An 8,057-nucleotide genomic window follows, 5' to 3' on the forward strand; every position below is an offset into this window, starting at 1 on the left:
TACGCAGCTATACCAACGGAATTAGCGATGCTGATAATAGATTACACCCAAAATTAGAAACTATTTGCATATTAAATAATAGCTGATAACAGGACCCAAACTGCCAGAGAGACAGCTTACAGTATTACACCATAATGCATGATGTCATACTTTTGGTTTTATGATCAAAATAATCATACAACCATTGGATATTAAGCAAAACCCAGCTGGAAATAGGACTGAAACCACAGAGGAGGCAGCTTAAAGCATAACACCATAATACATGATGTCATACTTTTGGTTCCATGATCAAAAAAATCATACAACCCTTTGGATATTCTGAAAAACCTAGCTGGACATAGGACTGAAACCACTAGAACAATACAGCACAATGCTGCACCTTACGGCACTGCATGATGCCATATTGATTGTTTTTAGGGACACTGAAAATAGTTTTTATTACTGGGTGTTATCCATTAGGAGATCAACGGAAACGCAACAGGATCTGGGACCAACATCATCAGTAAAGCACAAAACTGTATAATGCCAAGTCGTAGGTGCCGTACGCCAAAGCATCACACAGTACGCAGCTATACCAACGGAATTAGCGATGCTGATAATAGATTACACCCAAAATTAGAAACTATTTGCATATTAAATAATAGCTGATAACAGGACCAAAACTGCCAGAGAGACAGCTTAAAGCATAACACCATAATACATGATGTCATACTTTTGGTTCCATGATCAAAATAATCATACAACCCTTGGATATTAAGAAAAACCGAGCTGGACATAGGACTGAAACCGCCAAGGAGGCAGCTTAAAGAATAACACCATAATACATGATGTCATACTTTTGGTTCCATGATCAAAATAATCATACAACCCTTTGGATTTTAAGCAAAACCTAGCTGGACAGAGGACTGAAACCGCCAAGGAGGCAGCTTAAAAAATAGCACCATAATACATGATGTCATACTTTTGGTTCCATGATCAAAATAATCATACAACCCTTTGGATATTAAGCAAAACCTAGCTGGACATAGGACTGAAACCACTAGAACAATACAGCACAATGCTGCACCTTACGGCACTGCATGATGCCATATTTATGGTTTTTAGGGACAATGAAAATAGTTTGTATTGCTGGGTGTTATCCATTAGAAGATCAACGGAAACGCAACAGGATCATGGACCAACATCATCAGTAAAGCACAAAACTGTATAATGCCAAGTCATAGGTGCCGTACGCCAAAGCATCACACAGTACGCAGCTATACCAATGGAATTAGCGATGCTGATAATAGATTACACCCAAAATTAGAAACTATTTGCATATTAAATAATAGCTGATAACAGGACCAAAACTGCCAGAGAGACAGCTTAAAGCATAACACCATAATACATGATGTCATACTTTGGTTTCATGATCAAAATAATCATACAACCCTTTGGATATTAAGCAAAACCTAGCTGGACATAGGACTGAAACCGCCAAGGAGGCAGCTTAAAGAATAACACCATTATACATGATGTCATACTTTTGGTTCCATGATCAAAAAAATCATACAACCTTTTGGATATTCTGTAAAACAGAGCTGGACATAGGAATGAAACCACCAAGGAGGCAGCTTAAAGAATAACACAATAATACATGTTGGTTCCATGATCAAAATAATCATACAACCCTTTGGATATTAAGCAAAACCTAGCTGGACATAGCACTGAAAATGCTTACAAAAGCAGCTTCCTGCACAATGCCATACATTTAAAAAGTAAACTTATTAAATTAAAGCAACCTGGAAATGGGATGATTATGATATGAATGGAAGGTAGTTATGAGAAATACATTTACCTGTGCATTGAAATCCATTAATTTCTTGTCAACCATCTTGAAGGACTAAATAGTCTGCAGCACTGTATCCTGCTGTCCGCTTGTTATGTTCTCTGTTCAAAGACATTGGCTCCTCTTGCAACATTGCCAAGGATAGACGCAAACCATTTTCTTTCAAGTACTCAACGACCTCAATATTCAATTGAGTATCTGCCCTAGTGAGAAGAGGAAACAATTCATATAAGTAACGTTCGTAAAAAAATTAAACCAACCAATTTTAAATGCAAAACACCCTACAGGAAGTGAACATACCACATTATAGAAGGTACCATAAATAAATAAATGTTCCTAAAACCTTAATCCTTTTTTCCATACCTGATAATGTATCTATCTATCTATCTATCTATCTATCTATCTATCGTATCTCTACACACAGCAGGACTGGCCCATAGGGGTACAGGGGAACCCCCAGTTTAAAACACTGCATGATAGCTCACCACTTCCTCTGAGAACCAAGTTACAGAATGTACATCAGAATTGTATATCATTTGTTAGGGCTATTTCACACACTCCGGCTCCTGCCGGGCGGCGAAAACCTGCACGGCCAGGAAGCCGTGCCGCGCTCAGTAGTTTAGAATGGTGGGGATGGCCACAGCCCCGCAGCCGTCCCTTTCAGAGGTGGGATACGGCTGCAACTGGGGCGGCCGGGCCATGTGAATGGACACAATAGTGTCTATTAACAACTACTGTGCACGGCACGACCTTTGGCTGTGCGGGATTTCGCCGCCCTGCAGGAGCCGGAGCGTGTGAAATAGCCCTTACATTATACTGCACAGACCTATAGTGTATTTACTGCTCTGCATTGAAGCTCTTAGAAGGCTGCTAGGTCTGTCCGTCTTCCTACAGGAATCTAGCTCTGCACACCGCAGCCTAGACTGTCAGTCCTAGATGGAGGAAGCACATGCCAATAGGACTGTCTGTACTGTAGGTGACTGGCAGGTAGGACTTCCAATCACTGCCAGTCACAGTGAAGCCAGTGCAGTCTCATGTACTGCATCTGGCTACTGTCCCATAGGTAAAACCCGCCTCTGAACAGAACCCATCAACACAGGAGAAACCTACAGTGGTTAAATATCTTCCTTGGGAGTCCGACAGAAATTATTTTCTAACTATGGAAATAATTCGACATTGCTGGCCTGTTGATATTAAAAGACAGGCACAATCTTGTGACAGTAACGGAGGAGGAAAATTAACACACATAAGCAGTGATGTGGATGGCTTCACCCCGTCCAGTAGGGGAACAAAATATTGGATGAGTAAAACAAGACATTTTTCCCTCAGCACACTGAGCAATGCTAGTAACCAATCTAGAACACTACATGATAATAGAATTCAGAGATATTGGTTACATGTACCTGCGCAGGTGTATGCTATGCCCCCAAGCCGCGTCAAGGCTTCTCTGTATATTGGGGGTCCCTAGCGCTATATCTAGGTGCAGGGTGCGGCACCCCAAAAACCATCATAAGCTGGGAAGCCCAGTGCGGCATGCCAGTGATATACTAAGTGTTAATAATTAGTGATAGGAAGCCGAAGCTATATAAAAGGGAGAGATAAATGAATGTAATTAAAATAGGATAGAGATAGTGTTAGTGAGGGAAAAGTGTTAATAGAATGTAAGGGCATGCCGCACTAAAGGCACCCAGCCCATGAGCACCGCACCCCACACCACCGTTACCCTAAATTGGGTCTACGATTAACCAGCAAGGAGCCACATGATAATGGCTCCTTACTTGATATATCCAAACTAAGAGCTACCTACCTTGGAGCAACCCCTGACTACTCTATGTGGCATATCAGGACCCACATCTCCTCCTAATATGGGCTCCCTTCTGCCTCTAACAACATACATACAGATAGATGCTCAATTAGTTCAGTAGCATTTCCCAGGTGCATGAGGGAGGGGTTAATTACTGGGTAAGTAAAACAAGACATTTTTTCCCTCAGCACACTGAGCAATGCTAGTAACCAATCTAGAACACTACATGATAATAGAATTCAGAGATATTGGTTACATATACCTGCGCAGGTGTATGCTATGCCCCCAAGCCGCGTCAAGGCTTCTCTGTATATTTGTAGTGTTCTGAATTGGTTACTAGCATTGCTCAGTGTGCTGAGGGAAAAAATGTCTTGTTTTACTTACCCAGTAATTAACCCCTCCCTCATGCACCTGGGAAATGCTACTGAACTAATTGAGTATCTATCACTATCTGTATGTATGTTGTTAGAGGCAGAAGGGAGCCCATATTAGGAGGAGATGTGGGTCCTGATATGCCACATGGAGTAGTCAGGGGTTGCTCCAAGGTAGGTAGCTCTTAGTTTGGATATATCAAGTAAGGAGCCAATATCATGTGGCTCCTTGCTGGTTAATCGTAGACCCAATTTAGGGTAACGGTGGTGTGGGGTGTGCGGTGCTCCTGGACTGGATGGGCTGGGTGCCTTTAGTGCGGCATGCTCTTACATTCTATTAACACTTTTCCCTCACTAACACTATCCTATTTTAATTACATTCATTTATCTCTCCCTTTTATATAGCTTCGGCTTCCTATCACTAATTATTAACACTTAGTATATCACTGGCATGCCGCACTGGGCTTCCCAGCTTATGATGGTTTTTGGGGTGCCGCACCCTGCACCTAGATATAGCGCTAGGGACCCCCAATATACAGAGAAGCCTTGACGCGGCTTGGGGGCATAGCATACACCTGCGCAGGTATATGTAACCAATATCTCTGAATTCTATTATCATGTAGTGTTCTAGATTGGTTACTAGCATTGCTCAGTGTGCTGAGGGAAAAAAGGTCTTGTTTTACTTACCCAGTAATTAACCCCTCCCTCATGCACCTGGGAAATGCTACTGAACTAATTGAGCATCTATCACTATCTGTATGTATGTTGTTAGGGGGGGTACACACCAGAACGATTAGGGCTCAATTCCATCAATCTGGATCCAATTCCGACCGATTGGATGCAGATTGTGTGTAGATTGTGCATGTTTAGGTCCAATTCCGATCCGATTCCGATGCGCGTCCCCGCTGTCGTTTGGTCGTTTTACAGATCCTACCTGCTGCAGTGAGGATCTGTAAAAGATCCATTCAACTGGATACAGACTCAGATCGGATTGGGATCAGATTGGATGCAGATCGTTAGCAGATTGTGTGGCTCCAACAGATCGTGCGAGCATCACACAATCTGCTAACAATCTACTAACAATCAGGATCGTTCTGGTGTGTACCTGGCCTTAGAGGCAGAAGGGAGCCCATATTAGGAGGAGATGTGGGTCCTGATATGCCACATGGAGTAGTCAGGGGTTGCTCCAAGGTAGGTAGCTCTTAGTTTGGATATATCAAGTAAGGAGCCAATATCATGTGGCTCCTTGCTGGTTAATCGTAGACCCAATTTAGGGTAACGGTGGTGTGGGGTGTGCGGTGCTCCTGGACTGGGTGCTTTTAGTGCGGCATGCTCTTACATTCTATTAACACTTTTCCCTCACTAACACTATCCTATTTTAATTACATTCATTTATCTCTCCCTTTTATATAGCTTCGGCTTCCTATCACTAATTATTAACACTTAGTATATCACTGGCATGCCGCACTGGGCTTCCCAGCTTATGATGGTTTTTGGGGTGCCGCACCCTGCACCTAGATATAGCGCTAGGGACCCCCAATATACAGAGAAGCCTTGACGCGGCTTGGGGGCATAGCATACACCTGCGCAGGTATATGTAACCAATATCTCTGAATTCTATTATCATGTAGTGTTCTAGATTGGTTACTAGCATTGCTCAGTGTGCTGAGGGAAAAAAGGTCTTGTTTTACTTACCCAGTAATTAACCCCTCCCTCATGCACCTGGGAAATGCTACTGAACTAATTGAGCATCTATCACTATCTGTATGTAAAATATTGGATGAGTCACACCAGAGGAAGCAGAAGCGTGCGTGATCCTTCTTGCTCTTTTCTCCTTCTTTTCCTCCGTTTTTTCGGGGGTGGGGTTAATGCCCAGAAACTGAGTTTAAAGGCCAAGAGACTTGCTGGTAATATTGCTAACATATATTGGGCTTATTTGTTGTATGGAGAAATTCTTCTCACCAGCCATACCATCAAAAGTCCAGAGGGACCGTGCTGAACGCACATGCCAGACAGCAAATGTGGCCACCGCTACCCCAAATATACATTGCTGGCACAGGCCAGCAATGCATATATTATTGGCATCACTGCCCACCAATGGTACTTCTATGCCAGTAATATATACAGTACAGTTTTTCCCATTGGGCACAATGGGCAGTTGCCCAGGGGCCCATCCCAATGGGAAAGACGGCACGGTGGTGGGTAGTGGGGATCCAGGACACTGTGGCAGACAGCTTGTTGTGCTACCCACCATTGGGGCGGGAAGCACTGCTGAATTTGAAAAGACTGGCTGGATGCTGATTGGCTGAGAGAATTCAGTCTTTTGAAATTCAGCAGCACTTCCTGCCCCACCGGCAATTAGTGCTACAAGCCGTCTGCTGCCGCTGCCTGGATCATCCCTGATAAGTAATGGGGGACTGTCGGGCAGGAAGGCACTCCGGGGAACCTGGGCAGGGCAGCAGCGAATGAATAGTTGCTGGGCGGGGTCAGACTCCTCACACTCAGTATATTCTGCACATGTGGGCCTTTTTTAACAATGGTGCAGAGGAAGCTCTGACACCGGCATCTGTATCACATCTCGGGCGCACAGTAGTGAGTAGCGTCACTCCCTACATTGTATATAAATCATCCCTATCCCACTGCATGTTGAAAGGGTGGCTGGTGCTGACATTATCAACCAGAAGGAGGCGGCTATTGATGATGCCCTGTGATCAAATATCGTCTGGCCTGACCCCAAAGCTCACTCCACTCCCTGTGTCACCCATATCATGTGCAGGCCCCAGTAGCTGACACTCGGATCGGTGTAACCAGTGTCAGTGCTGCTATAATCCCCCCTCCTGCCCATACATTGTGCCCCTGTCATTGTGAGGTGCACACTGTGTGATGTCGGCTTATGTGTTAATCAGTGGGCATCTAACCCCTCTGCCCTGGGCAGTCTCAACATCAGTGAGGGCCCAGTGAATTATTTTGCACAGGGGCCTTCACCGATGTTGAGATGGCCCTGAATATCTATAGCTAAACATCTACAGCAAACTTTTTTGTTTTAAAGGTATTAGAAATACTCAGACTATTCTTGACATGTAACCTTATAAATAATGGAGATTTTAATTTAGTAACCTATAACTATATGGATAGAAATATACAAACTATAAAGAGACTTCCTCTACCGAGGTATAGAATACAATGGTTTTGTGAATTAAAATTGAGATATATGGAGGGCTCTCCACACAGTTGAAAAGGAATATACTTGCCATTTAAAAGTATAGGATTCTTTTTCAACAATCGATTACTTATGTTCTGAATCTTTATTTTCGAGAATTATATCAACAGAAATTAATGGAGAGTTGTGTGCAAGTGATGCATCCAGCCAGAGGTGGGTGGTTATGGCCAAAACAAGATGATATGGTTCCCATCTGAAAACATTGTTAGAAAGGTAAATTACCTTGTACCATTTAATGCAAGGGCCTTTTTCATTTCCGGATTAATGTATTTGCCAGTTAGTGAATCAAAATGGATGACCATCGATAGGTAAAGCTACCGATGGTCATCCATACCATATTTAAACACCATCTATGGCAACAAAGGCCATGACTCCGTAAGAGTCACCAATACTGCTAGCCGGCTAGCAGTGCACTGACTTTACACCAGTGCCATGTAGCTCTGCACCCATTTCGGATTATACATACAGATACACATGCTGGGCTGATTAAACTTTCCCACTGTGCTCCTCTTAACCTGACTTTGGCGGGCGCATCACAGTGCAATCAAGAAGCTTAAAGTAAACTACAACTTTAAGTCCTCGCACCGAGCAAGGGCTGTGGGAATTGTAGTTTATCCAATGCAGTGCGTCCGGCTGCAGCAGCTGTGTTGTAGTAGTAACGGTAGTTTCTAGATCCCCTTCAGTTTTGACAATTTTCCCATCATGTCCTGGGTCACCGCATACCTGTAGGGGGGAATATAAATCTGTCAGTAATAACTGTATAAATCAGGGACCGCATACAGATTCGCTAGCTCAAAGAACTAAATTCTGAGACTTAATATACACAACTGAAAA

The 8,057-nt window shown here is 43.4% G+C and overlaps 1 long non-coding RNA gene across 3 annotated transcripts in view; it reads right to left on the reverse strand.

Annotated features, from left to right (window-relative positions):
• The window catches only part of LOC146063797 (uncharacterized), a 50,998-nt gene that overhangs the window by 42,048 nt on the left and 893 nt on the right, over window positions 1-8,057 (reverse strand). For 2 of the 3 annotated variants that reach the window (XR_014471678.1, XR_014471676.1), the window contains exons 2-3: window positions 7,809-7,946; window positions 1,838-2,031 (exon numbers count right to left, since the gene is read on the reverse strand). This is a non-coding gene — a long non-coding RNA (uncharacterized LOC146063797). The remainder of the gene's footprint in view (window positions 1-1,837; window positions 2,032-7,808; window positions 7,947-8,057) is intronic. The other variant, XR_014471677.1, reaches the window with a different exon arrangement.

Source organism: Crinia signifera, chromosome 3, assembly GCF_055691185.1.
Source record: "Crinia signifera chromosome 3, ASM5569118v1, whole genome shotgun sequence".
NCBI lineage: Eukaryota > Metazoa > Chordata > Amphibia > Anura > Myobatrachidae > Crinia > Crinia signifera.